Genomic DNA, 25483 nt, shown 5'->3' with positions numbered 1-25483 from the left:
ATATTGTCTCCTGGCCCTCAATGAAACAAATACCAATAGCTTGATCAAGTATTGAGTCAGAGTATCGAGCCCTTGTATACACTTCCTCAGAAATTGTTTGGCTTCAGCAGCTATTAAGTGAGATTCAACAGTCCTACTCATCCAAACCAATAATGGTGTGACAATGTGAGTGTAGGGGCATTAGCCAACAACCTTGTCTTCCATGCTCATACCAAACATATTGAAATAGACGTCCACTTTGTCAGAGACCTAGTCCTTAAAGGGAAGCTTGAAATCAGGTATATATCTTCTGTTGGGATTGGTATCCTAATTCTCCCGAAGTCTCATAGTTTGTAAACTTTGTACACATTATTATTAATAAAATAAGAGTTATTTTATTTGCATTTACTCATATCCAATAAAAAAAAAATATTTGTGGTTATTGTATGAAAAATTAAGCATGTATATGAGATATACAAGTAGATCATGCCTTAAGTAATAACCTAAAAGGTCTGTAGTATAATGATAAAGGAGGGATACCTTATCCTGGTGACACTACAGATATGGCTCGCTTTGTAGAGGTTTTAAAAGTATTGTGAACTACTACAGATGGTTTGATCCTGATCATTCATGTGGAGACATGCGAACGGGGGTGTCCTATACAAAGAGTTTGTATAAGACCGGACCACGAGATGATTGATCTCTTTATATAACGTCATTGATACTTGAAACTTACATCTCACTTAAACGACCATAGGTGACATGACCTTAATCCTGAGTGTTTTAGGAACTCCTGCCTATGAGAGCGGTCTTTTGATTAGTATGGGTGAAAGTAGCCAAATTGCCAACTCAACAAGCCAACCTTTTTAGGGATTTGTTTGATTGGGGAGCCGGGAACTCAGTTACACAAAACGGAATTCACTTCTTCCTCGAAGTAGGGGTAAGTAAATAGATTGTTCCCTTAAGGGTTGATTTCGGGTCTTGAACATAGTGGCCATATCCTCTCTTTGGAAGAGAAGACCCAATCATAGTAGGACTATGACTTATTGTCATTAAAGAAATCAGTGGTACTTAAGGAGTTAGATGTAACTATAGGGGAAAAACGGTAAATTGGCCCAATTGTACTTACGAGCAATATGTGAAGGGTTATCGCACTGTTGATTGGTTGATATGGACACAAAAATATATCTGTAGTGAGAAAAGTGTAGTTGTCAGTCTTTAGTGAAGTGTCTGTCAGTTAATGGATGGTAGATCTTGTTGGATTGTATCATCACGAAGCGGAAGCAACGAGGATCAATAAACACACTAATTGATTAATTTTGGCAGAAACGAAAACATGCTATAACAGAATTTAATGGGTTTCAAGACATACCTTTGAAAAACTTTTAAAATCTTAATTTCCAGCTGCGAATTCCTCTAAATCTTTGTGTAGACCACCACAAGATCTTCCCTACTATTCTTTTGGTGCTCTAGATTGAGTTGCGAGACTTAAAATAAGCTAGAATCAAGGAAACTTGGAGAATGCTCACAGCAAAAACCTAATGAAAAACTCCTTCTTCAACCAAATTTTCAGCAAAATTCTTTTGATTGGCTTATCTCAAAATCACTCCAATCTTTTCAATATATTGCAGACCATCAGCAAAGAGAATAGCTGCATGAGATGCAACTCATGCTTGGAGTTATTGAAGTTTGAAGATGGTGGGTTATTTGTGAGCTACTTAAAGATGGAGTTGGAAAATTCCATTTTTCCATTTTGTGTTATTTTCTATTTCCAAAATCTAATTTTGATTTAAAAATCACATTTTGATTTAAAAATCAAAATTTATTATTTTTACAAATTAATTTTCTAATAAAATTAATAAATAATTATTTTAAAATTTTAAATAATTCTAATTAATTTAATATCCAATATTAAATTAATTTTACACAAATCTATTTTCATATATTTAAATCATATTTAAATATATATTCTCCAATTTTGTTTGATTCTAATTTGAACTTTTCAAATTAACTTATCACGCTACTCTAGAGCTAATCCATTTTCGAGCTAGTAAGGGGACCTTGTGGACCTACAGATCATGGGCTCTAATGATCCGAGATTAATCGGCTAAACTCATTAGACCGAACTAACCCCCATTCGTTAACTAATGGGTCTCCACTAAAGCCCATAGTTGAACTCCTCTCATTATAGATATATTATGTCCACTCGATATAACCATGATTAGTAAGTTAACCCTTCACAGGTTGTTCGTAATAATAGGTGGGTCGAATCTCTGTTTTACCCCCGAAATTACCTCTTGTTCCTTAAGTCCCACTGATCCCCTAATGAACAATTGTTTTGTGATCCAATCAACAAAACCGAGTCCCTCTCGGGCCAATGAGAGGGCGGGGTCTCTTGTTCCAGACCCAGAATCGACACTTAAGAGAACAACCTCTCTACTATCCCTAAAATCGAGTAGAAGTGAATTCCATCTTGCACCCTATGTCCCCAATTATCTATCCGGTCTTACCCTTAAAATGGGAGGATATTGAGCCGGCGCTATTAAGCTAACCCTCACCTATGCAAATCTAAGGATAATTCCAAATAAATAGGAGTTCATAGTTAGGTCAGGATTAAGGTCAAGTTACCTAGGTCATCGCTTTGAAATAGTCAGTCTTAAACAGTAAACAGTGTTATAAAGTAAGAGTGACTGATTTCGTGGTCCGATCTTGTACAAACCCTTTTGCACAAGGACACCCCCACTCCTTATGTTCCAACATGAACGAATTAGGATCACTTCATTTGTAGCACTTTACAACTCTTTGTAACAACTACAGAGCAAGCCGCATTCAATAGTGTTACCAGAATAAGGTACCCAACCTCATTCATATACTATAGACCATTTTGACTATTTACTCGAACCTGATCCTCTTTTATGTCTTCACATAAAGTTCAAGTACTCATCCAATAGCCAAGGGACTTTTAGGTTTATTGGATTTATAATAAGTAAAACATTTATTCAATAACACCTTATTGAATTTTCAGAATAAGTCTTATTGTTTACAAACCATGAGTTTTAGGACATAAAACCCAACAGATCTTGTGACTAAAGAGTTTAGTCAGTTATTCACGTACCGTTGGAGCTTCAAACTACAGGTCCATAAGGTCCCCCTTGGTAGCTCAATGGATTCAAGTTGAGAAGAAGTTCTTGAGGTTAGTTTGAAGTGTTCAAATTAACAAGAGAAAATTCAATTATTTATGATATAATTGGTGTGATGTATGAGACACATCAAATGGAGGAATTAATGTAAATATGATTTACATTAAGTACCATAAAATAGAAAAAGAACTATGATTTATGTGTTTCATGAGATGAAATATTAAAACTATAGTTTATAAATACAATAAGTTGGTTATCATATTTATTTATAATATATTAATTATATGATAATTAATTTCTTTTTCTCTAATAACCGATTAAGTGGGAGGTCATTGGTGGTTTTATGGTAACTATGAGATAAAAGGAAAAATGTTTTCCTAAATTTAGAGTTACTTCATTCGGAAAGTTACTCACAGAGAAAAGCTATTAAGTGAAAGAGTTTCATTAAGCGATAGCTCACAGACACTAAACGATCGTGCAGATTTGACTATACGATAGTCATTCAGCTGATCGTAGCTAAACGATTGAATGGCTAAGTCTATACGATAAGCCGCCATTTACTAAATGATCGAGCACAAGGTAACCATTGTGGTGGTGTCGTCACTCAGTTCGTGGATCGAGTGGGACTCGATTGGTTTCGTGGAGGCTGTTCATTGTGTTCATGCTGTGTTTCGGTCGTTGCATTTGAGCCTTGTTGTTCTTGGACGCTTGGAGATTGATCGAGAGATTCGTGTAGAATGTTTCTTCAAAGGTATGCATCCTCTATCCCTTGTATCATCTTAAAGCATGTTGTAATTTTTTGTTGTGCATGACCTGTTAGTTTCTGTTTTGAGACTGTAATTGTTAGTGTTCAGTTCGAATGGAATTTGGGACGTTCCCTTCCGCTGCTCATGGAAATCCTCATGTTTGATTTCCTTCACCTTCATCAGATCAGTTAGCTGACTGTCTCACAAAATCATTGACACATTCTCAATTTTTCAACTTACGATCCAAACTTGGGATAGTTGAACTACCCACAAGTAATAGAATATGAAGAAGCAAGTGATAAAATTCTCTCTCTATCGTTTAGTATTTCTAATCTTATTGTGTAAAACGAAGAGCTAAACGATTCAATATTCTTTCCATCGTTTAGCTCTCAGACTCCATCGTGTACAACGAAGAGGTAAACAGTTGACTCTATCACTTAGCTCCCTGATTCTATCGTGTTCAACGAAGAGGTAAACGATCAACTCTCTCATTATCGTTTAGCTCCGAGACTCCATCGTGTACAACAACGAGGTAAACCAATCAATACATCTATCGTTTAGCTCCCTGACTCGATCGTGTACAACGAAGAGGTAAATGATACCAATCCCTTCCGTTTTTATTTTCCTAGATCAACCTTTTGGCTCTTCCAACTCCTTGAGAATTCTAAGTCAAAACAAAATGATCAACCTCATACCCTTCTTTAAACTTGATGAAACCTTCGATAGAGCTTCAGAACTAAAAGCCTTCGATGATACTAAGGCCGGAGTTAAAGGACGTGGACTCTGGCATTGTTGAGATCCCAGGAATATTCTATTGCCCACCCAAAGACGACTCCAATTCCAGCGAGACCCCTGTTTCGAACGAACCCCATTTAGGTGTTCCGGTGGTGGATCTGGAAGATATCGATAAAGATCCATTGAAACGCAGAGATGTGGTGTACAAAATCCGAGAAGCTTCAGAGACATGGGGGTTCTTCCAAGTGGTTAACCATGAAGTTCCAGTGAGTGTTCAGGAAGAGATCATTAATGGGACACATCAATTTTTCGAACAGGACAGTGAAGTGAAGAAACAATATTATACAAGAGACAATAGTAAGCCTTTTTCTTTCAATTGCAATTTTGATTTGTTTAGCGCACCCACTGCCAATTGGAGGGACACCATCTACACTCAAATGACCCCAAATTCTCCCAACCCTCAAGCGTTGCATCAAGTTTGCAGGTAAACTATACTCTCACCATTCTCTATCGACAAAAAAAAAAAAAAAAAAAAAAAAAAAAAACTTGGTACAGCAACCACAATAAAAATATGATATCATACTGATTTCACTCAACTCAATCGTGCAGCCTCCTACCCCATCATCTTCATGCTTACCTCTATCGTGTAGACGTTTGTTCTATCGTCTACCTTTTTCCCAATGATCGTCTAGATATTTGACAATGATCGTCTAGCCTTTTTCTCAACGATCGTCTAGCCTTTTCCCAACGATCGTTTAGCCTTCACCTTTCTGTCACCTACACGCTCAACCCATTCGTGCAGTCTCCTACCCTATTGTCTACACGTTTATCTCTATCGTGTAGATGCTTGTCCTATCATTTACCTTTTTCCCAATCATCGTCTAGATATTTGACAACGATCGTCTAGCCTTTTCCCAACGATCATTTAGCCTTCACCTTTTGATGCTTGATTTTATGAAGTGGAGATGTGGATGATATGTGTTGATGAAATTGCGTTGTGCACTCAAGTTTCCCCAGGGGAATCCAAGTGTAAATTCCTCTGAGTTTCCTGGTAAGTCCAAGGTCGAACACAGGGACTTGTGAAAATAGATTCCGTTGGTAATTTTTTGTGAAGAACTTTGCGGTAACCGGATAAATAAATAAATTGTTAGGTATGTTGTTTACGTTGATGAAAAATAAATAAATGTGGCAGAGTTTGAAAAGAGTTGGTAAATGGAAGATGCGATGAGTATGCGGTGAACGGGTTGAGAAACGTTTCGGCTAACACTTCCTAGGATGCGTTCATGCTATGCGATCATGCAACATGCATACAACAGTAAACCACCTCTTTGTGCGAATGCCACGGCTTCTAAGGCTAGAACGCATGCGATATATGTGCTAAGTCTATATGACCTACACATAAGCCTCTATTCTTATTTATGCGATGACGAAATGACACACACACAAATAAGGCGACCACATAATATCATTCCCATCATTAGTTTTCCTCAACCTATTCGACTAGTTTAGCTACTCATGCGTGCTAAGAGAGTGAAAAGATGTAGAAATAGAACTTCCATTGTATAAATATGAAGATGAAGTACAAAATAACAATGCAAGTATAGAATAAAGGGCCTGGAAGCAATCTCTTGCTGCCCAGGCTTTTACACTGATTTCTACTCGTGCTCAAAAGATAATCTCGCTCTCGCGAGAGTCTGCCCGCTTTTTACTTCTTCACCCCAAGGTTCTCTCTCGAGTTGCCCTGAGCGATCTCCGGCGTCACCACTCTTCTCTTGCTCCGTCTTAAAATGAAAGAAAACTACGAACTTGTGGAACAAAGAATAGCTGAACTAGTTAATTCGTCAACCCCCCTCTCTGAAGAATGCTCTTGGTATTTATAGAGCATCCATGGTGAAAGGTGACTTTTCTCTCTTGGTTGTACAGATGGGACAACTTTAATTCCTGACTGATGCGTCGAATAATTGTCACCGAAAAGCTGAATGTACTTTGTGACTGTTATCGGCTGTCAACTTAATTCAGATTCGATTGTCATCAGCTTTTTGTCCCATCGCGATTGATTAGCCTTTCACTCAGATGCGCCCAACATATTGCGCAGACCAAGTTGTGGTGATCCTTCTCGGGCAAATGTTTACGAACACAATCATCGCAAAGCCTTGCGGTGATTTCCTATGATTGCAATTCTTACATTGCTCAATGCATATTATGCTCAAAAATACAAAAATCAACTGTTCTAATGCATTGAACGCATGCGACCGCAATATTATGAAATTGATGCTTAATGGACGCAAATTAACATATTTCATCAATGCAATCCAACATTGTTTAAGAACTTAGCACTATGATAACGTGCATTTCTGCCTGTTATCACCTTTCTGTCGCCTACACGCTCAACCCAATCGTGCAGTCTCCTACCCCATCGTCTACACGCTTACCTCTGTCGTGTAGACGCTTGTCCTATCGTTTACCTTTTTCCCAACGATTGTCTAGATATTTGACAACGATCGTCTAGCATTTTTCTTAACGATCGTCTAGCCTTTTCCCAATGATCGTTTAGCCTTCACCTTTCTGTCGCCTACACGCTTAACCCAATCCTGTAGTCTTCTACCCCATCGTCTACACGCTTACCTCTATCGTGTAGACGCTTGTCCTATCATTTACCTTTTTCCCAACGTTCTTCTAGATATTCACGGCTGGAAGGAAGAAATTTCGTGATAGGAAGAGGAAGAAGAAAAGAAAACCCACACTTTTCAATGGGCATTCAATTCTTTCTTTTGTGTGGGAAAAAAACCTAGGAATTATCTTTTTCAAGGCAAATGAACAAAACCCACCAACCAAACATGGGTTTTGTAAGCCCATTCCCATTCCCACCCTCTTTTCCCTCCAACCAAATGGCCCCTAAGTGTGCTTTTATAAAAATCGAAGCAAATTAATATTCGGTAAATTTCAACTTACATCTAAAAGGTTGGTTATAGTGTTTGGTATATAATTAAATACTATATTATTGTATTTTAGATATAATAACTAAATAACCATACCATTAAAAGGGGTAATTGACAAAAATGACTTTTTTCAAGTTTTCATTTTGATTTTTGGACCCTTTTTAAAAAATAAGTTTTTTTGACCCCCACAAATTTGAAAATGAATGAAAATTACCCTAATACCCCTCACATTTCAAAACTCACTCAAACCCTCCAAACCCTCACTTTTCTTTTCTATTTTCACCCTTCTCCATTTCAAAAGCTCAATCTCACTCCATTTTACTCTTCCCATTCCATATTTCCTTATCATTCTCCTTTTCATTAAAGATCATTGGGATTTTTCAACTAAGGTATGGATTTTCATTTTGTTTCACTCTATGTGTTAGTTTATGTTAGGTTTTCTTGTGTGAATATTTGAAATCTATGTTAGATCTATGTTGAATGTTATTTTTTTCCCTAAAAACATCATGTTCGGCATTTTCTGAATAAGTTTGAGCCTAAAATGCGTTTCCAGAAATCAGTCTTACCCGACCGAACATCATAACATTGTACCGGGTGGGCAAGTTTGAGGTTACTTGAGGATAGATTTGGGGAAGAGGGATTGTGCCCGGTGGTAGACCAACCGGGCCGTAAGTCATTTTGATCTGGTATGGGCGGGAAAGATAGGAAAGGACGATGGGGAGGGGGGCAAAACCGGGTAGAAGTAGGTGGCGCCCGGTCTCGGCCAGACCGAGTATTGGACTGGGTAGGGGGAGGGCACCGGGTAGAGAGAGGGTGCGCAGAGAGGGGGCAAATATGAGACTAAACGATCGTTTAGTAATATTAAACGATCACTTGGTGGTACTAAACAATCGCTTAGTAGTAGTAAATGAACACTTAGCTATGATCGATGGGAATAGAAGGGCACCGAGTAGAGAGAAGGCGCGCAGAGAGGAGACGGGTATGCGACTAAATGATCGCTTAGTTATGATCGATGGGAATGGGAGGCACCGGGTAGAGAGGGGGCGAGTATGGGACTAAACAATCGCTTAGTAGTGCTAAACGATCGTCTAGCTATGATCGATGGGAATGGGAGGGCACCGGGTAGAAAAGGGATGGGTATTGGGACTAAACGATCACTTAGTACCATCGCCTAGTACTAAACGATTTCTTAGCTATGATCGATGGGATCTAAACAATATGTTGGATTTTCTGAACGATGGCACTACACGATCGTGCTAAGCGATGCGATGAAGTGCTACGCGATAGAACTGAGTGATCGTTTAAATGTAGACCTAAGCGATCATGGCGTGGGAACTAAACGATATGTTGGATTTTCTAAACGATGGCACTACACGATCGCTCGGTTGGGTATTGGACTTGGTAAAGGGGGGCGAGCCGTGGGGGGTGCTTCTGGAATTTGGCCCGGCCCAGCCTGGCCGGGTATTGGACCGATTAGGGTATTCTATTTTTTCGCCCGACACCGTACCTAGTCGGGTATGGGTCGAGCCATTTATTTATATTTATATATAATTTTTTTATTTTTTGAAGTACGCATTGATGATCATGATGTGTTGTCTTCTAATTTATCTGTTTCATGAAAAATGTAGGTTATAATGGAACTAGATATGAAGGTACATCCTAATGACCATTTTCCTACGACCTTTTCATGTTGTTACCACATAGGAAAGGCTATCCCTAAAATTAAGAAAAAAAACTCTCCGGCACAATTAGCCATGTTTAGACAAACATGTTTTGGTCCCCTCCTTGACACAAACATCATATTCAATGGACCACTAATTCATTATATTTTTCTTCGGGAGGTAGAGGAACCTAGGAGAGATGTGGTTAGCTTTAATCTTATGAGGAATAAAGTATCCTTCAGCCAAGCAGAGTTTAACCTTATCACAGGACTAAAACATCAAACTAGAAATGTGAGAGGAGAAAATTCTTTTGTTAGACTTAGAGCCAAGTATCTGAACGACAATGATGGCATGAAGGCATACGAGTTGGATATTTTTCCACTCTTGAGTTTGAAAACGATTTTGATGCAGTGAAAATTGCATTGTTTTATTTTATTGAGTTTGCTATGATGGGTAGAGAGAGGAAAAAGAAAATGGTTTTTGAAAATTTAGCGATCATAGACGATTGGAATAGATTTTGTAATGAGGATTGTAGCAAGAAAATTTTTGCCAATACAATTAAACGATTCAAATAAGGATTGAAAGATAAAGCACAAGCTTAAAAAGGCAATGCAGATGGAAAACAACAGATGTACAGTCTTTACGGATTTCCCCATGCTTTTCAGGTAACTTAATTTGTTTGAATTACACTTACATTTGTTTGAATACTCATAAAAGTACACCACTGATATACACTTACATTTCATATAGGTATGGGCATATGAAACAGTTTCATCAATATCCGGACGCATTACAAACAGATTGAATGACAATGCGATACCACGTATTTTGAGATGGTCGTGCTCACATTCTTCTCCATATGGAGTGATTAGAGACAAAGTCTTTGGGTTAGATGCAGTATGTTTCTTCTTAATTTTTTTAGGTTAGAGTTATCTTGATACTTATAGCTTCTTAGTTTATTTATTCATGATTACAATTTTTTGTAGGTGGGAATTACATTGAAACTCGTTCCTTCTGAGGAAGAGATCCAGTTTATGAATCGTGTTATGGAGCCACCCATCCCTCCACTTGCACCAATTGCACCACCTGTACAACCAAAACCCACAAATGATGGCGATGTTGCTGGATCTTCGAACACTAAGGAGGTCGATGACAGTGACAATCAACAAAGACATGACGAGAAGTCATATAAAAAACGGAAGAAGTATCACAAATTGGTTAAGCTAGTCAAACGTCTTGATCATCGTGTGGAAAGTCTTGATCGTCGTGTGGAAAGTGTGGAACGTGACCTAAAAGACATTAAAAAGTACTTGCGACAATTATCAAAAGTAAGGATATACCATTATGATGCTTCTTGTATGGTATCTTCATAACTAAGCATGTAGGGATATACCTAAAAATTTATAAATGTAATAGAAGGTCGCAGTGGCCGAATGAGGAAAATTTCTTGGAAATTAACTACACCGTGGAAGGACACAAGTAAGTATGGAAAAAGGAAAAAAATGCTTCAGAAGTACGATCCCCTCGTTGATATACCTGAGGATCTTAACATTAAATTTCAAAAGTGGATGGACAACGTAGACCCTGCTGCGATGATCCAGAGGAAGGCATATGCTCAAATGGATAAAAATTGGTTTAATAGTCTATTAACACCGTCCCAATGGATGAATGACGAGGTATATAACCTTAATTTAGATTCTCGTGTGTGTATATGTGTCCCTATTTACTTGAACACTCTTATCGTGCAAGTAATAGACATATTGTTTATGTTCATAAAAACGAAAATGCAAGCCCAACCAGGCTTGTGTCATTGAAAATTTGCTATAGCTGACATTGTAGTTACGGTATGTTATCTGACATTGTAGTTACGCTATATATTAGGCCATTTTTTGACATTCTCTGATTTTCTCATTCCTTTAGAACTTCCTAAGACGCATTATTAACAAAAAAAAAAAAAAAAGAAAAAAGAAACATATAATTAACAAAGCAACCATAACTCAAACTCCAAAAATCAACCTCCAAAAATTTATAAATAAATATCAAATGAAGGGCATTGTCAATTTTTCTAGTAATTAGTAAACTATTGAGAATACATATGAAAAAGAAATACATACATATAAAAATGAAATACATATCTTCTTATGACGGAGTGTACAAAATTATAACTTCGTGAGATTCAAGTTTTGGACTTTTGATGAAGAGAACTTCTTAGTGGAGAATTTGATGAAGAGAAACAATTTAATAAAGAGATACAAGTCTAGAAATGGTTTTTGGATAAATTAATTTTAGGTGGAATATGAATTAATTTGGTAGGTGGGTGGTTGAAATTGAAAGTGGGCATTTACTAAGGGGCTGAACCAGATTGCACCTTGAGAAAACCGGTCGGTTAGTTCCATCATTTAGAAAATCCTACATATCGTTTAGTTGCCATGCCACGATCGCTTAGGTCTATATCTAAACGATTGCTCAGTTCTATCGCGTAGGACTTCATTGCATCGCTTAGCGCACGTCGTAGCTAAGCGATCGTGTAGTGCCATCGTTTAGAAAATCCAACGTATCATTTAGTTCCCACACCACGATCGCTTAGGTCTACATCTAAACGATCGCTTAGTTCTATCGCGTAGCACTTCATCACATCACTTAGCGTGCGTCGTAGCTAAGCGGTCATGTAGTGCTATCGTTTAGAAAATCCAACATATCGTTTAGTTCTCATACCACGATCGCTTAGGTCTACATCTAAACGACCGCTCAGTTCTATTGCATAGCACTTCATCGCATCAATTAGCACGATCGTGTAGTGCCATCGTTTAGAAAATCCAACGTATTGTTTAGTTCCCATCGATCATAGCTAAGCGATCATTTAGTACTAGGCGATAGTACTAAGCGATCGTTTAGTCCCATACCTGCCCCCTCTCTACCCGGTGCCCTCCCGTTCCCATCGATCATAGCTAAGCGATCGTTTAGTACTACTAAGCGATCTTTTAGTCCAATACTCGCCCCCTCTCTACTTGGTGCCCTCTCATTCCCATCGATCATAGCTAAACGATCATTTAGTATTAGGCGATGGTACTAAGCGATCGTTTAGTCCTAATACCTGCCCCCTCTCTGCACGCCCCCTCTCTACCCAGTGTCCTCCCCATACCCAGTCCCAATAATCGCTCAGCTTCGTTGAATATTCGTCTAACTTTTCTTTACATTGCTATACGATCGTCTAACTATTTTTCATGTTTTTTTATATAAAATATCATTCTGGAAATAATTTAGTGTAGATAACTTTTTTGTGGGGTTATAAACAAATTAAATTTGGTGGATGAATTTTTAGTGTTGAAATGTGAAAAATAATTTTTTGTCAATTATTTTTGGATAAAATAATTTTTTTGTGAATAAATCTTTGAGGTGGAGAATTTTTTTGAATTAATTTGGTAGGTTGGTTGTTGAAATTGAAAGTGAGAATTTAGTAAAGGGCATAAGAGTAATTGTACAACAAATCTTTTCCATGCTTACATCATTTTCATCATCAAGGGGGTCAAAAAAACTTGTTTTTCAAAAGTAAGTAAAAAATACAAAATCATACTCCAAATAGGTTATTTTTGTCCATTTTTCCATTAAAAGGCTATTTTTAAATATAGAAAAATAAACCAAAATATTTACAAAATATAACAAAATTTTAAAACTATCAATGATAGATGCGGATAGACACTGATAGACTATAAGTGATATTGATAGACACCGATAGAAATCTATCAGCGTCTATCATTAATAGTTCTAAAATTTTGCTATATTTTGTAAATATTTTCAAGAGTTTTACCATTTAAAATAATTTTCTTATCATTTAAAGCTATTTTTTTAATCATTTTTAATATGTACATAAACCTACTATCATATTTTGTAATTTTTTTTTTTTAGAAATTTAAAATATTTAAAATGTTACGCTTTCTCTTGATTGTTAAGTATTAAGGAAAAAACTTTGATTTTTTTTTTTTTATAAAAAAATCAATATCGTATGATTTATTAAAAAGTAAAACATGATTTTATAAAACTCTAAAAGTGGGTAGGGAATTGATTTTGAAAGTCAGCATGAAATGAATGTGAGTTGTAAAAGTGATTTTATTAGATTTAATCCAAACTTACGATTCTTTTTAAAATCACTTCTAATCTGGTTAAAATCAACCCCAAAGCGTCCTTAGTATATTATAAGAGGGCATTTGGCCCCACAAGTTGGGTTGGATTTGATAGGTAAAAAAAACTCATTCACCGTTTGGTTCATAAATTATTAAAGAGATTTATTACCTCTTATTCGCGTTAACTCACATTTCTCACTTTGTTATTAATTTTCCTAATAATTTTTCTCCTATAATAATTATCAACTTTACTCTACTCTATTCTACGTGCCAAACGTCCCTAAATTTGTATCAGTGAATGTATATTATTGAAAGGTGTAGAAAATTTTTGTGAATAATCGGTTAAAAGATTAGTAACGTATGAGATTAAAAGGAGATTATATAAAAATGTCTAAATATGTGCACAATGTTTTTAAATGTTATATGTTTGGATTTTTGTGACAAATTCAACGTTAAGAGTTCGTGACAATTTAATTCAAAATAAATGACTGATTTTGGAGTCAACTGGAACAATATGGTGAATTTAAGAAAAAATTGGTATTTTTGAAAGAAATTAGAAAAAAGATGCAATTTTTTTTTTTTATCCTTATTGGAACGCGTCTCTTCACTTTGAAATTTGCGGCATCATCAAACAAAAGTAATTGAAGTTGTTAAATTTTTTAGCGGTGTGGGTTTTATTTATATTTATAAATTATTTACATTTTGACAACATATTCTACTTTGGAATGGTGATGAAGTATTGGCATTTTTCTCACACCACCTAGGTTTAAGTTCCAACTCCATGTGTTTATTTTTCTTTCATCTTTCTTATTTTGAAATTTTCAATATTAAATATAAATAATTCCATCACTTTACTATAAAAAATATTATAATTATATCATCATTTTATTTCAGAATATATATTTGAATTTTTTAATTTATTTTATATTAATTCAATTGTAATTTACTTACCGAGATAGTTAAATTAAATTAACTAAATTATAATTTAGGGAGTATTGAAAAAAAAATTAAATAATGTAAACAAAAAATGGATTTGGGGCAGAGACATGCATGATTGACAGATTTGGGGTGGATTTGATTTTATTTTATTTTTTTTTAAAAAAAACTAGTGTACGTGTTATACGAGTTTTCTCTTCCGCATCAACTTTCACATCAGTGTTGGTGCAATCGGTGAAGATAATAAATGGTGTTGGTGCAGTTGGTGAGGATAATAAATGTGTACATGAAATATGGAGGACCTTTTATATTAATATGGTTGTTTTCAAAACTTATTAGGAAAGTAAGGTTGTTTTGAAACTTATTAGAGAAATATTGTTGTTTTGGGAGATCGAGGCTAGAAGTCGAGGGTTGATGATTCGATTAATGTAGAGGTCGAACGTTGAGAACTCGACAAACAAAGAAAAACTTGAAAACAATATGTATATTAGGGTTGTCGAAGGGTCGAAACTTCAACCCTCGACAAGGAAGCTAAGTGGGTGAAGGAAATCTCGCTAATTTTTTAATGAGGATCTCGCTCTAGAAGGAAATCTCGTTAATTTTGTGAAGATGTATATTAGGTTGTCGAAGGTTGAGGTTTCGACATACATAAGTCGAAACTTCAACCCTCGACAAGGAAGATAAGTGGGTGAAAGAAATCTTGCTAATTTTGTGATAAGGATCTCGCTCTAGAAGGAAATCTCGCTAATTTTGTGGTGATGTATATTAGGTTGTCAAATGTTGAAGTTTCGACATACATAAGTCGAAACTTCAACCATTGACAAGGAAGTTAAGTGAGTGAAGGAAATCTCGCTAATTTTGTGATGAGGATTTCGCTCTAGAAGAAAATCTCACTAATTTTGTGATGGGGATCTCGCTTTAGAAAGGAATCTTGCTAGAAATGTGGGCTGAATCTCGCTGGTAAAGTGAGCATCGCTAGGAAGACAGTTTGTTAAAAAAATGCTTAATCTCGCTCATGAAGAGGATCTCGCTGATGAGGATCTCACTCATGAGGAGGATCTCGCTCATAATTGTCTTCACTTTATTTACTTTCCATAGAAATATATATATATATATATATATATATGATCAATGAGAAAAAAAGCTAATAATCATTAATGAAAAAATAACAATAACAGAATTTTGTTACAACTAATAACTATAATTGAGTAAGTTTAATGAAAGTGCATATATTAAAATTGACTATAATTGAATAAATCTGAAAAAATATGATCAACCTTGATTTTATTATCAAGTAAATTAAAAAAAGACGAAATAAGTAAATAGAATGGTAGAGAAATGTGAGGGTAAATTCACTCAGGATATGTAGTGTGAGGTCCTATCACCATGCTGCCCTTGCTCCGATTCCCCTGCGCGATTCCCTACATGCATTGACCGACTGCATGCATGCTCCCTCTGCCCGCCACTGCTCCGATTTTCTACATGCATTGACGCATGCATGCCCCTCTACCATAGCCTTAATGCCTCTTCAACCACCCCAAACCCGTGGGTCGAGTGTTCAACACTCGACCTACATTCTTTTAAACCCCCATCCTCTTCATTTTTGCTCACTCACTCCCTGCATGGATATATTTTTAATGTACATTTATGTGTACTAAAAATTTATATTTTTTTTTTTGGAGAAAAATATATTTTTGATTTCTGAGTTTGCTAAGAATAGATATATTGGTTCCTAAAATTTCATTTTAGTCATTGAGTTTAGAAAAAAAGTCACTCTATTAATAAAATAATTAAATATGGACATGTCAAATGACGGGAAAATTAAAATAATATGGTAGTTTTAAAAACTATTTATAAAAATATTGTACTTTTCAAACTATTTAGAAAAATATTGTTTTTTTTTTAAATAGGTCGAGGGTTCAAAATTCGACCTACTTTACCTTTTTTTTTTTTCTTTTTTAACAATTTAGGCATTCTTTGTGTTTCTTTTTTTTTTCTTTTTCACCTTTTCAACATTCGACCTTTGTGTTTCTTTTTTTTCTTTTTAATTTTTCATTTTATAAAAATAATTTCTAAAAATATTTTATTATTTTAATATTTTATTTAAACTCTAAAAAGAATAAATTAAAAAAAAACAATATCTCATAAAAATAAAAAAGTATAAATTAAAATATCTCATTTATATAAAAATAATTATAAAAATCAATGTGTCCCACAAGGTGGACGTTGTCGATTTCGAGCTGGTTGTCGTCGTCGACTTCGAATTTGAGGTTGCTCTGGTTCTTCTTGATGTTGCTTTGGTACCTCTGTAGACGCTTCATGATATAAATATTCATTATGCTCTCCATGACCCCGACCATGTCCATGCACGTATGAAGACGAAGGACCAGCTCTGAGTCATAATGTCCTAAACCAAATGTTGGCATCATCATCATCGGACTAACATAATCAGTTTGACTCTGCATCTGCATCACAGGGGGCAACTCTTCCACATTATGGGCAACCTCATCAAACTCATCCTCTTCTTGTACAAGTTCTCTATGTCTAGGATTTGGTGGAAGAACAATAGGTATATCGTACATATAATGTATCTCCTCCATATAGCTTTGGTTGTCACTACATATAGCAAGAACCTGGTTCGGATCATTCGCAGCATCACAGAGTCTACTGTTGTTCGATCTCTGTGAATTATAAAACAATTAGATAATATTTAAAATAAATTTTAATTAAAAATAGTTAGATAATATTCATTCATTTACCAGATAACCCACAACTGCTCCTGGACGAGTGATGTAGCGCCTTGTGATATTATTATACCAATGAATGTAGTTTTGAGTGACATCCCTGTCAAACTGTTCAATAGAAAACCCCACTACAATAAACCTTGCACGATAGTGCCATCACACTACCAAATGTGCAACTTTTTTGGACCAATTTACAGTTCTTAAGTCGATATCATGCAGTAGGGGTTTAGTACTACAAGGCGATGGGACATCCTGCTGAAAACCGAATTGTCTCATCACCCTGTCAGGAAGATGCCACTCACCAATGTGAAAATACATGAGAGGACTCATCGTCCGCCATATGTTTTGACCATTTGTACAGAAATTGGGCAAAGTATGCATAATAATTTTGTATGACTCCCAAATAACCTGAAACACAAAATATTATATTGGAGAACATTAAAGACAAATACAAGTATAAAATAATCAATTAGGTTCAGTGTAATGTACCTGATCAGGTTGAAGCAGATCAAACATGTATCTGTACTGGTTGACTACATGTGTGGCTATCCTAGTCACACAAAATTTTTCTCTCCACCTAAATTTTTAAATTGATAATTTAGAATCTAAATTAAATAGATCAGTGATAGAAAAATTAAATTGAATTAAAACAACATACCGAGAACCGTAGGCTCGTCCAACTAACTGAGCGTCATTAAAATGTTGTAGCTGTGGAGCCATTGTTGGAAATCGGTCCCAAACCCATAGTTTCAAAAGTATGAGAGGCCCAGCTATCTCTCGAACCTCAGGTCTTGTTGCTTTGCATAGTTGTCTATACAACCATGCCAAACATACTCCACCCCATGAATATCGCCCCGCATCATAGAGGTTAGCTAATAGTGGCAGGAACATCAAGTAAACAAAATGTCTTGATTTGTCGGAAAACAGACTTCCACCCATCATTTGTAGTATATATGCTCGTGCATATCTTATGACGGTTTTCTCGTCTGCATCATCTATGAGGTCACGGAATTGTGTTCCTAACTATATCAAACTTAACCTCGATCTTTTAATTTTGTCAGTAGGTGGGGTTACATCGAGGTACAGTTGACAAACTTGTGACCAGTCATCGTACATCACTCCGGTGACCAGCTCACCATCAACAGGTAACCCCAACAACACTTCTATATCTTGTAGAGTGATAGTGCACTCTCCAACAGACATATGAAATGTATGTGTCTCAGGCCTCCATCTATCGACCAAGCCTGTGATCAGATACCAGTCCAACTGAATAAATCCCAATCTGGCAACCTCATAGAATCCAGATGTGCGCAATAGCGGTAGTATTCGAGGGTGGAGTGAGATAGTGCGCTGGAGGACTACCTCCCAACGCTTGCAAGATATTTCTCCAATAGTACGATCTCGTCATACAACAGATGATCGATAAATGGACTGATTGTAATGCCCGGATTCTTACACATTATGATCCGACCACTACGACATGCATACTTAGACTTTTCTATCATGAGATGAGTTTGGTGAAAATTTAAAAGAACATATCTAAATTTTATTGATTAGATAGAAAACTATATAAAAAAAGTTTATTTATCAAAACACCATGATCCATAAAACAATAGCGTGGTGGTACAAAATGCATATGCCTATAATAGTGAGTTTGATGGTTGGCCATTTGAGCGACGTCCAATTCTGCCGTCTACGCTGTGTCCTTACCTACAAAGTCTATAAAAATATAGGATGAGTATATAATATACCCAGTAAGTAGTTCTCACGTAGGGTAGTGACCAAATGCACAATCACAAGCAACATGTCATGAAAACATATGGTTGGGACCGAAAACGTATAATAACATGTGGTGGTCGGTTATGCTTCCAACATAAATCTCTCTGCCCTGATAGGAAGATGAGAACCTAAGCGAAAACTAACCCATCTGATGATTAGCAGGTCATGCAGTCAGTAGGGCCAGAGTCGCATCCAACATCAACCACTAGCATAAACGTAATATTGGACTAGAGGGGTGCAACCATACATACCCTATTAGTCCCTAACGTAAACATAACGTAAGATTAGGCCTGGAGGGGTGCAACCATACATGCCCTGCCAGCCCTAGAAGCATAAATTTCTCCGCCCTAATAGGAAGATGAGGACTTAAGCGGAAACTAACCCATTTGATGATTAGCGGGTCATGCAGTCAGTAAGGCCAGAGTCGCATCCAACATCAACCATTAACATAAACATAAGATTAGACTGGAAGCATAACTTACACCCAATTAAAACTTGATTTTAACGTAATTGTGAACAAACATAATGCATGGGGTCCTTTGTAGAGAAACATGTTTTAAACATGTAATGCAATATAACAATTAACATAATCATGCAACATAATAAAGGTACACTACCATAGAACATTTAAAGAGAGGGTGAGATAAACTACTTACCTTGACTGTGATCTAATTATTCCTTATTATTCTTTATGATTTGATCAGTAGAGCTTTCCCTTTTTAAATCAAAAGAAGAAATTTTGGCAGCACCTTACCCGAGCTTTTCTCTTTTAATCTCACAGAACTTCCTCACTCACACTTACTTTTTCACACAATTCTTTGTTACTGAGATTTGTTTGAGAATGGGTTAAATCTTCTGCAAAGGGTCCTATTTATAGTAGTTTTCAGCTCTTCTCAGTGTGACAAATCATCCTACAGATTTCTTCTTTAGAATTACTTAAGGTTTAAGGATTCCTCTCAATAAGACACCTAATCTTGGCTAATGTTTGCCCTTACGTCATCATTCTTTGTTTGAATTCAATTTTAGGGTGTTTTTTTATGTATAATCTATAAGATCGTGGCCAAATTCAACGCATAATCCACGCTTCTGTCCAAATCTCGCTCTCTTTGTTCTCAGAATCTCGCTCTCTTCAGCTTTCTCGCTGGTTTGGCTCTCGCAACTTCCGCTCTCGTTCTCGCTGTTGCTGGTCGCGCTCTCGCACTTGCTGTTGCTGGTCGCGCTCTCGCTCTCGCTGGTCTCGGTCTCGGTCTTGCTCTCGCTATCGCTCTCGCTCTCGCTCCCGCTCCCGCTCTCGCTCCTGCTTCTGCTCCCGCTCTTTCCTACTGTCTCGCTAAGAATCTCGCTCTTTTTACTCTCGCTCTCTTTACTCTCACTCTCTCCAATGTTCTCTCTAATCTCGCTAGTTTTCACGCGTGGTTGCCTTCACTGCTTGTGGATTCCACTTCCTCTTTTTAACTCTTTCAATTTTTAAGAGTATATGGGCATTCACCTCAAATTCTTCCAATGATTAGTGTCCAAACAAAAGTTATCTACTGCCCGTTGTCTCTTGAATTGGCTAGTGTCCAATCTTCCAATTAATCCTCCCTGATTCTACTCCCTTATTCATTATTTTTGGATAATGAATAAATTTCCAATTTCCAATTATTCATTTTTTTTCTTCTTCTTTTAAATTTCCACCCCTTTAAATAAAATTTCGTCCTGCTTAATATTTGACATTTAATTTCCTGTATGCGTACAATCTTGGTCGTTACACTGATCGTACAAAACATCGGGATCAACAGGTCCTGGGTTTAAAGCCATGATCTAAAATAAAAAAAAATTATTTTTTAATTAAAAAATATTTATTTCTCAATTAAAAAAATATTTATTTCTCAATTAGAAGAATAATGTACAATTTAATTAACTTAATTAAATAATGTACAACTTAATTAAAAGAATAATGTATAACTTTATAGATTACAATAAAAATAATTGAATATACAATAAATTATTATAAAAAATTGAATATACAATAAAAAAAATTTAATATACAATAAAATGAATATATAATAAAAAAAATATTTATTTTTCAATCCCTAACTATCCGGAGCCCGTCTTAATAACAAAGGAAACTTCCTTCGATTATGGCCTAACTAATTACAAAATCCACATCATTGTCAAGTGGCTGGTTCTGTCCAATCCATCTCATTGTGATAACGTGAACTTTTCAGTCTACCAGGTTTTCTCAACAACGATGGATCAGGATGTAAAACGGGTATATTAGGGTACGTGATCCAGTAATCTTCATACGGTACAGGTTGAAATTGAGGAAAGTAACATTCAACATACGTTGACAATTTATAGTAGTCCTCAATAAAGTCTTCGTAGTTCATGTTAAAATGTGAGCAAACGGCCATAAAATGCGAGCATGGAATGTGATGCGTTATTTTATGCGGTGAAAATATGGAATGAATTGCGGTGATGAAATTGCATTGAGCAACAAGTTTTCTCAGTGGAATTCAAGTATAAACCCCACTGAGTTTCCTGGTAAGTCCAGGGTCGAACTCAGAGACTTGGGAAAATGGTATGGGGTGATAATTTTTCAAAAGATTTTGCGGTAACCGGTAACTCAAATAGTTGTTTGGTTTGTTTTTTGCGATAATAAAAATAAACAAATGCGGCGGAGTTTTGAAAAGAGTTGATAATACGGAAAATGCGATGAGTATACGGTGAATGGGTTGAGAAGGGATTTGGCTAACACTTCCTAGGATGCGTTCATGCTATGCGACCATGCAACACACACACAATAGTAAACCATCTCTTGACGCGAATGCTACGGCTTCTAATGCTAGAACGCATGCGATATATGCGATAAGTCTATAGGACCTACACATAAGCCTCTATTCTTACCCAAGCGGTGACAAGATGAAACACATACAAATAAGGCGACCTCATAATATCATACCTATCTCGAGGGTGCATGCGATGCAGGTTGACAAATAGAGCTTATCTCTAAGTTCCTATCTCTTGCTTATGCAGATCTAATCTTGCTCTCTCGAGTCTAGATTTTAACCTAACTCTTTCGTGTCTTTAGGTTCTTTCTTTAGACTCTCTCTCGAGTAGCTCTAAAGGGGTGTTGGGCACAACATAAAACAAGATAATCGCATGCAATGAAGATCCTAGGTTATGTTAGCTTAGTTCTTCTCAACCCATTCGATAAGTTTAGCTACTCATGCATGCTAAGAGAGTGAACAGATGTAGAATAAGAACTTTCATTGTATAAATGTAAAGTTGAAATACAAAATAACAATGCAAGAAGAGAATAAAGAGCCTGGTAGTAATCTCTTGCTTCCTAAGACTTTTACACTATCTTTTCTACTCTAATCAAAAGATATTCTCACTCTCGCGAGAGTCGGCCCGCTCTCTGCTTTCTACGCCTCTGGGTTCTCTCTCGAGTTGCCCCGAGCGATCTTTCAGCATCTCTTCCCTTCTCTTGCTCCGCCTTAAAATAAAAAAAAGGAAAACTACGGACAAGGCTAAACTAAAGGAAAATTCTCTAAGTGTTCGAACTGAACTGCCGAACTTCTTTTCTGAAGGTTGGCTTTAATTCTCTTATGATTGCACCGATGTTTACAAGCACAAATCACCGCAAAGCCTTGCGGTAATGCTGCGCTCATCCGTCGATTTCTTGTGATCGCGCTTTTCGCCTTGCGTCAATGCATATTCTGCATAAAAATACAAAAATTAACTATTTCTATGCGATGAACGCATGCGACCGCAACGTTATGAACTTAATGCTTTTTGGACGCAATTTTATATATTTTATCAACGCCAACATTGTTTAAGAATTTAGCACTGTAATAACGTACATTTCTGTCCGTTATCACACCCTCAAATTTAAACAATGCTTGTCCTCAAGCATAAGCTAAAGATTTCCTTTAGAAAGTCGATAGAAAATCTCTTTTCCTAGATTTCTCAAGGATACTTCATTCAAATCCTATCACCAAAATTTCCTTAATTCTTATTCAAGTCTCCTCTTAAAATATTTCTAAAACCTAGGGACCGCAAGTTAAACCTTCAAAAGGACTTTACTAAATTCTGGGACATCGCATGATTTATTTCGAAAACCTTTTCCACCAGAGTGTCAAATGATTTTTATCTTTGCATATTTTTGACATTATTATTATTATTATTATTATTATTATTATTTTCTGACCTTACGCTGATCCAAGTGCCTCGCTTTCATTTTGGCTTGCCCCCACGTGTGTCATGCGGACATCCAACTACGAGCAAGACACTCTTCCTTAGACTAAACTCATACTTACTTAGTAACAGAGTTGCGGTCATTTATTTATGCGTTGATCCTGGCGACTTACTTTCGTTTTGACTTTCCCCCACATGTGTCATGCGGACATCCAACTATAAGTAAGTGCCCTTCACAACTTAACTCTTATCAACATGGGTTTCCCCATTGTGTTAACAGTGGAGTTGTTATTCTCATTTTTTTTATAGAGCTAAAAATAGCAAGGTCGAAAAATAAATACCTCACCTCCAAATTTAAAATGCGGCAATATCCTCATTGCCAAAAGATTGAAAGAATTCATGCGATGTTCTTAGGAAGTTACGTAAAGAGAGTTTGAAAGAAAGCTAGCAGACCTCTAACTTTTAGAAATATTTCATGCAAGTTGACTCTAGTATATGTGAAGAAAATAGAAGCATGTGTTTCATCATTGAAATCATAATTGGCAAAGAGACAGCATGCGGTGACTTACTAAATTTATCAATGTTAAATGATTGCGGTAATCAAAGAGGATACGTTGATAAAACTTTCAAAATTAAAAATGCGATGCGATAGTGCAGAATTTGGAATAAAGTCAAGGAAGAATACAACCCCCAAATTTGCGCTGTCGCCTGCATTGTTTGTCGACGCATCCTACTTTATGCCGATCTTTCTTCTTGGGATTGCGATGATGGAATAAAGTAGTTGCATCTTCGTGTAGCGCCTCCGCAATCGTTCGCCTTGATCGTTGCAAGAAAAACATCGAGAGGGTCAAATGATATTAAACAAAACAAAATATTTTACCGCAATCGTTCAGTATGATCGCATTTTTTTTTAAAATAAAGAAAAGTGCAGAGAGATAAACAATAACAACAAAGTAATTGAGATAATATATAATAACGAGTATGATGAAAGTTCATGAAGTATTGATGTAGGAAAAAGGATATTCAAAAGAGTTGCGTCCTTAATGAGGTTGAGTTATATAGTAGCTCAGGGACTGCTTATTCGAAGCTGGTCTTTTCACATCCATGGTGGCTTTTCCCTCTTTTCTTTGTCCTCTGGGATCTTGACTGCCTTAATCCGAAGCTTTTTCCCATGAATATTCATTACAATCTCCCATTTGCGCACATCAATTTGAGCGCGACCGGTCGAAAGGAATGGTCGTCCCAATATGATGGGCGCATCTTTGTTCACTTTATAATCCAAAATGAGAAAGTCTGCCAGCAAGATGAATTTATCAATTGACATTGTGACATTTTTCAACTCTCTTTCAGAATGTATGCGGGATCTATCCACAAGTAATAGAGTCTCTGTCGTGGGCGTGAGTGTGCCAATACTTAATCGTTTGAAGATTAATAGCGGCATTATGTTTATACTCGCCCCAAGATCACATAGTGCTTGGCCATTGTAGACCCCTCAAATGGAGCATGGTGTCGTGAAGATTCTCGGGTTGCAAATTTTTGGTGGGATCATCGCATTTTGCATTGCGGCCACTGTTGCGATCTTTTCTTCACCATTTTGTTTCTTCTTCAATCTTTGCTGAGCAGGTGGTAGCTGGACTTCTTCTGTCTCATGTTCTGAAGGCTTGAGGGTGGACGCAACTTCGGGGTTCAATTTCTCAGGTTTTTTCGAACTATAGGTCAACGGGTCCTCAGTTATCACCACATTCAAGTTGGTCACGATGGGTCCTCCTTTACTTCTGCAGTCATTTTGTCGCTTAGCACGGAGACTACTAAGCATTATTTCTTCCTGGTACCCCCAACGTTACGAAAAAGCTCAGTTAAGCTTGGTAACGCTCCTTGTGGTCTATTTTTCAGCTCGCCCACGATTTTTCCCAGCTGAATTTCGAGATTGCGGATGGATGTTGCTTGATTCTGAAGCACTGATTCGTTTTTCTCGATGTACTGCTTCAACAAGCTCTCTAAGGACGAGGATTGCGGTGTTTGTGAGCTGCTAGCTTGGCTATGCGTTGGACCATTTGTTTGCGGGAGAAATTCGGGTGGCCCTTCTCTCTACGCCACTGGTTGGAAGTTTTATTGTGATTTTTCCACGCAAAATTTGGGTGTTTTCCACCTGGGGTTGTATGTATCGAAATAGGGATTATTCTTTATGAAGCACACTGACTGTGGATATCCTGAGCATTCTTCCATCGAATGAGCATCTCCCCATATGACACAACTTGCGGTCGTTTGAGCAATTGCGTTGACCTGCCCTTTCTTCGCTCCTGTGTTGTTAATTGTGATGCCTTGTATCAAACTCATCACTGCAGTCATTTGGTTTTGAAGGGATGCGATGGCCCCGTTGTTTGCGTCATTGTTTCCAATTCTTAATCTTTGATCGCTTTCCCGCCAATCCTCGTGATGTTTGGAAATGCGATCAAGTATACTCTTGGCCTCCTTATATGTTTTGTCTAGCAGACCACCAGCTGCTGCCGCATTGGCAGCG

At 36.8% G+C, this 25483-nt stretch overlaps 2 pseudogenes; one reads left to right on the top strand and one right to left on the bottom strand.

The window, feature by feature from the left end:
• Positions 1 to 4544: 4544 nt before the first annotated feature.
• LOC120069654 (1-aminocyclopropane-1-carboxylate oxidase homolog 1-like) overlaps positions 4545 to 25483 on the top strand; it is a 43786-nt pseudogene continuing 22847 nt past the window's right edge.
• Positions 16460 to 17940, bottom strand: LOC150038266 (serine/threonine-protein phosphatase 7 long form homolog; annotated as a pseudogene).

The sequence above is a fragment of the Benincasa hispida genome, chromosome 1 (genome assembly GCF_027475165.1).
Source record: "Benincasa hispida cultivar pf3 chromosome 1, pf3_genome.v1.1, whole genome shotgun sequence".
NCBI classification, from domain to species: Eukaryota; Viridiplantae; Streptophyta; class Magnoliopsida; order Cucurbitales; family Cucurbitaceae; genus Benincasa; species Benincasa hispida.
This window is presented reverse-complemented; position numbering and strand designations above follow the sequence as displayed.